This window comes from Engystomops pustulosus, chromosome 4 (assembly GCF_040894005.1).
Source record: "Engystomops pustulosus chromosome 4, aEngPut4.maternal, whole genome shotgun sequence".
In the NCBI taxonomy this organism is placed as follows: domain Eukaryota; kingdom Metazoa; phylum Chordata; class Amphibia; order Anura; family Leptodactylidae; genus Engystomops; species Engystomops pustulosus.
Genome location: NC_092414.1, coordinates 27,466,648 through 27,472,335, shown reverse-complemented (window position 1 = coordinate 27,472,335; position 5,688 = coordinate 27,466,648).

The following is a 5,688-nucleotide window of genomic DNA, read 5'->3' as shown; positions in this document are numbered from 1 at the left end:
CTCTTCTACCATTGGCGGAGTTCTCTTACAATTCCCTGGACTCCACTTCTGCCGGTTCTGCTCCCTTTTTTATTAACTATGGACTGCATCCTCGGCCTCCTCTTCCGTTACCTACGTCTGCAGATGTTCCTGCTGTGGAGGACCTGGTACGTGATCTGAAAGCCATCTGGGAGCAAGTCCACACCTCATTGCTCCGAGCTACAGCCCAGACCAAGCGTCAAGCAGACAAAAGACGCCGACCATTCCCTGTTTTAGCTCCTGGTGACAAGGTTTGGCTGTTTGCCAAGTATGTTCGGATGAAGATCCCGAGCTATAAATTGGGACCTCGGTTCTTGGGTCCATTTGAAATTCTCGGCCGCATCAACCCGGTGGCTTACAAGTTGCGTCTGCCTCCCAGCATGCGCATTCCTAATTCTTTCCACGTTTCTCTCCTTAAGCCAGTCATCTTCAACCGCTTCAACCGACAAATTACTCCTCCTCCGGTACCACAAGCTGATTCCACCGATGTCTTCGAGGTGAAAGAGATCCTGGATACTAAGACTGTGAGAGGTAGACGGTTGTTTCTGGTAGACTGGAAAGGATTTGGTCCTGAGGAGAGATCCTGGGAGCCAGAGGATAACATCCTGGACAAGAGCCTGCTCCAACATTTTCTCAGGCCCAAGAAGAGAGGGAGGCCGAAGGGGGGGGGGTACTGTCACGGGTGCTCCCGCAATCCCTGTCACGGATCGCGGGCGCATCCGTGCTCCTTCATGTGCCCCCGCTGCTGCCCGGTGTCTCTTACCTCTCCCAGCTCCTGAACTTCCTTGGACTGCCGTGCGCGCAGTCCCCGCCTCCTAGGGCGCGCACGCGGCTCCGGACGAAAATTTCAAGGGCCAGCGCACCGCTAATTGGAGCACTGGCTGAACACCTCACCTTTAAGAATCTGCCTCTTCCTGTGTTCCTTGCCGGATCTTTGTGCCTCATAGCCTTAGAGAAAGCTTCCAAGCGAGTATTCCTGCGTTCCCGTGTATTCCTGCGTTCCTGTGTATTCCTGTGTGTTCCCGCTCCTGAGTCCTGTGTTACCTGAGTTCCTCCGTGTTGCTGTGTTCCGTGTGCCTGTGTTCCCGTTCCCACCTGCCTGGACCTCCCGTTGCTGACCCCGGACTTGGACCTGACGTTGCATCTCTGCCGCCTGCCCTGACCCTGTGCCTGGACCTGTCTACGAGATTGTCATCCGCTAAGGTACCTCGACCTCGGCTGCCACCGTGGGCTAGTCACACCTGGGAACGACCTAGTGGTATCCTGCCGCAACAAGTCCAACCCGCTTTGCGGCAGGCTCTGGTGAATACCAGGTGCCGCTGGGCTCCTGTTCTGGGTGTTGGCTAGTTACATCTCCCGCGGTGGTCCAGAGGATCCACTGATCCTAACACACACATAATGTTAATTTTATAGTCTGTGCAGATTGATGGTCCCAAAACTGGACAACTTTGGGGCGTCTTATGTCATGTTAGGGTATTTGCTTTGTATTGCGGTTGTTCCCCAGTCTCTTGCTCGCTCTGTCGACAGAGAATGGGGGGTTTTTTTTAGGCAAAAAGAAAAAACATTAGGATCTGCACTGAGGATGCAAAAGGACTTACCTTTAATGGATAGGAAGGACCTTGGCACTTTGCGAATCTCTTGGATCGCGGGAAGACTGTAAGGACACATCTGAAGTTCATTGCATGTTAGATTGATGGGTCTCCTGGACCATCAAATGGTGTTAAGGTAGGCACATTAATTCTTTATTTTTCGTTATTTTTGCGCCTCTGCCATTTCCCTTGCATGTTCCCTGCAGTCCAAAAATGGAAGACACATCCTATATCTCCATTACTTGGTCACAGAGAGTACTCTGATGCAAGGGGAACAGGGCATTGTTTTAGTTTTTAATTTAGATTTTCCAGTTTTTGGACCATCATGCCGACTCTGGAGGTAAAGGGGCCAGCTGTAAGGGGATGGAGGAGGCTGGAGGTTTTTAACATCATGTGTGCAAGGCATGAAGCCTACACACATAATGTTAATTTTATAGTCTGTGCAGATTGATGGTCCCAAAACTGGACAACTTTGGGGCGTCTTATGCCATGTTAGGGTATTTGCTTTGTCTTGCGGTTGTTCCCCAGTCTCTTGCTCGCACTGCCGACAGAGAATAGGTTGTTTTTTAAGGCAAAAAGAAAAAACATTAGGATCTGCACTGAGGACGCAAAAGGACTTACCTTTAATGGATAGGAAGGACCTTGGCACTTTGCGAATCTCTTGGATCGCGGGAAGACTGTAAGGACACATCTGAAGTTCATTGCATGTCAGATTGATGGGTCTCCTGGACCATCAAATGGTTTTAAGGTAGGCACATCCAGGAATGTTGCATGTCCTCACACTGCTGTGTTCTGTGCTCTCTGCAGACAGTGTAAGTTATCGCCCTTCGTGTAATCAAACATTTGTGTATGTTCTAAGTAGCAGCAGGGCTATGAAAAAATAATTTACATGCCAGGATTGTAGCTAGATTTAGATAACTGGGGATGTGTCCTCACACCACTGTGCTGTGAGATCTCTAATAATAATAATTCCTTTATTTATATAGTGCATACAGATTACCCAGCGTTGCACAGAGCTTTCCAAATCAATCCCTGTCCCCAATGGGGCTCACAATCTAATCAACCTACCAGTATGTTTTGGAGTGTGGGAGGAAACCAGGGGACCCAGAAGAAACCGACGCAAACATAGAGAGAACATACAAACTCTTTACAGATGTTGACCCTGGGACTTGAACCCAGGTCCCCAAGGCTGTAGTGCTAACCACTAAGCCACCATGCTGCATTTAACTGCTCCTCAGCCCCTCCTCCTCCAATCTTAGTGGCTGCTTTAGTATTCAACCATCAGCCGCTAACAGCTTTTACTCAGAGTAGAACACAAGGAGGATTTGTGGAGCTGTGTAATGTAATCTCACAGCACAGCAGTTTTGGGACCTCCTCTACTTGGAGAATTAACATTCATGGAATATAAATATAAATTTCACAGTCCTGCTGCTACTAACAACATAAAAGCATTATTAAATGGATTTTCCAAAAATTTTTGAAAACCTTATAGACTCAGGGCAGGGGTGGCATACTGACTTTACTTCTATTTTTTGGCCCTTCACCTGGTCATAAGTTCCAAAGGGTATCTAGTCCTGCCAATAAGTGGCCTCTTTGGACCTTGTAACATGGTAAGAGGAGGTATTGTGGTCTTCAGATGCCCTTCATTGGCTGAAGAAGGTCTCATGACCGCCTCCCCCCCCCCGGCTGAAAACTATTAACTTTCAAATACATGAGGTCTACTTGTCCTACTAGTATTGGATTTCTTATTATCCTACCCCCTTTGTGGTTCCACAGATGTGCTTTGCCTCTGCACTTGTCAAGGTTGCTTATCTAAATGTGGCTTTTTTTTTAACCATTTGTGGTGGGAAGTCTTAGTAAATCTTACCTTCGCTGGTAACCACTGCAAGGAGTTATGGTCTTTGTTGCAGATTAAAGTCCTTAGAATTGAATTGAAAGTTTAACCAAGAGTCATGATCTGTTGAGAGCCGAGAGTTACCAACAGAAGATCGATCAGTATGACAAAGGCCATCAGAAATCCCTGGAGATACCCAGGAACAGAACCAAGAGGTTAGATCTAGCAAGTGGAACAACAGGGTCTATCGGTCAGAGTCGATCTGATTCGGTTATAGCGAAAATCTGCAACACAACTATCTCAGATCCATCAAATTCGCCATTCACTTGCTTCTAGCAGTTTCTTTTGTCCTCTAAAGTTTCTTTGTAAGTTTTAAAAACCAAAGCCATTAGGGATGAAGAGAAAAAGATTGGGACAATATTTCAATCTGCGGTGTGTAGCAATATTGACAACCTGAGATTAATTGGAAGAAAATTAACTCCGGTATCATTTATTCGCCCTGGATACAGCTGTACATTAGATGGATGTAGACATTTTGCAAAATTTATGATGGTGCCATTATATGTACATTAAGAGGAATTATACGCTTGTAAAAGCCGGCTTTCGTTAAATTAAGGACCTGTGTGAAATTGTGCTAAGGTGGAAGATGTGATGGGTTATATTTTATAATAACAAAACCTTAAGCCCAGAGACACAGGGCATCGATTACGGCTCAGGAGTAATCACTTTCCTCTGAATGGAAAACAGATCTTGAAAAAACAGACATCTGTAGGGGCCATTGTGATTGCTGGAGAATCGGGGGTGATATGATGATCGGTTGACTCAATAAGCCAATCAACTGACTGTCAAGTCCACCTACTGATATGTACCATCAGCTAGTCATCAATGGTGACCCTAATGGGCTTGATCACATATACTGCTTCAATCACGCATGTTTTGGGAGAACTGGGGACTGTCCATGCGTGATTGACACTCTATTAGCTTCTTTCATTTTTTTGAGAGATCAAAGTCCAACAGTCCCATGGAAAGGAGTGTAGTGATAGCCATATATTCACAGAGTAACTTTCAGTCCTCCATTCTCCAAATCACTAGGTTCCCAATGGTCAACCTCCTAGCGATCTGAAGCTTGTCTTCTATGATAGGTTCTTTCCATGGACATTCCATTTAAGGTCTAGACTATTTTAGGAAGTTCTGGGGTCTCACATGACCTGTTTCATGCAAAGACTCTTCTCTGTGTCGGAGGAGGCCGATCATTGGATGAAGCTCATCCTCCCCTCCTGCGAGAAATATGGTCAATTCTGGTTGGGCACAAAGCCTGAAACAAGAAGTAATGGAGCCACACAGGAACCAGAGGGGGGTAAGTACATATTCTTTTTTTGCTTACCTGAACCCTAACCTTCTGGGGTTATATAGATTAATGCAGAACCCCTTTAACCCCTGTAGAACCCAGTACAGTGTACGGCAAATGGGAAGGAAGAGAGTCAACATCTTGGGAAAAAATGAATAAGGTTATGAATAAAGACCTCGTCCGAAACGCGTAACGATTTTTCTTCTATCAGTGATCACTTTTTAACCATGATTTTGAAATAAAGGTTGCTTTTTTACTTTTTCGCCTGTTGCCGATGATACTTTTTCCATTTTTTCCCATTTCCCCATTGGTCCCCGGGACCGGACCAGGTTCATCATCGTTGCACCGCCTTTCACACTTCTGAGCTGCAGACCAGGTGAGCTGACACCCTTCCTTTTTTGTTTTTTGTTATCAGAGTCAACATCTTGCATGTCTTCTTCTCCAACAGAATCAAGGGCTTTCGACCACTATGGGGAGACTATAGTAATTATATAGAAAACTATAGTTCTATAGTTGTATAGAAAACTATAGTTTTCCTACACAAACTATAGTTTGTGTAGGAAAATCTCCCCTGACATTGTTTCTCTTGCCTTCATCTTTGCAGGTAGTTGCCACCATATCTAAGAATGACCATGCTCTTGCCAGAGTCCTTCAACTTCCTTGTCAATATCCAATGATATTGAGGAGCACAAATACTAACCAAAAAAATTCTAACAAAAAGCTTTACTTTCATCCCAGATTTTCGCAGTTGAGCAAACAATGGCAGTTGTTATTTTTAATAAAGATGAATGGGAATTACAGGACGCCTCAGTCGCCGATAAATCCTTTAATCCAATCAACTCTTGAGGGCCGATCTGAATGACAGACGACCGGTGTTTCCAGTATTGAATTACTTGCTG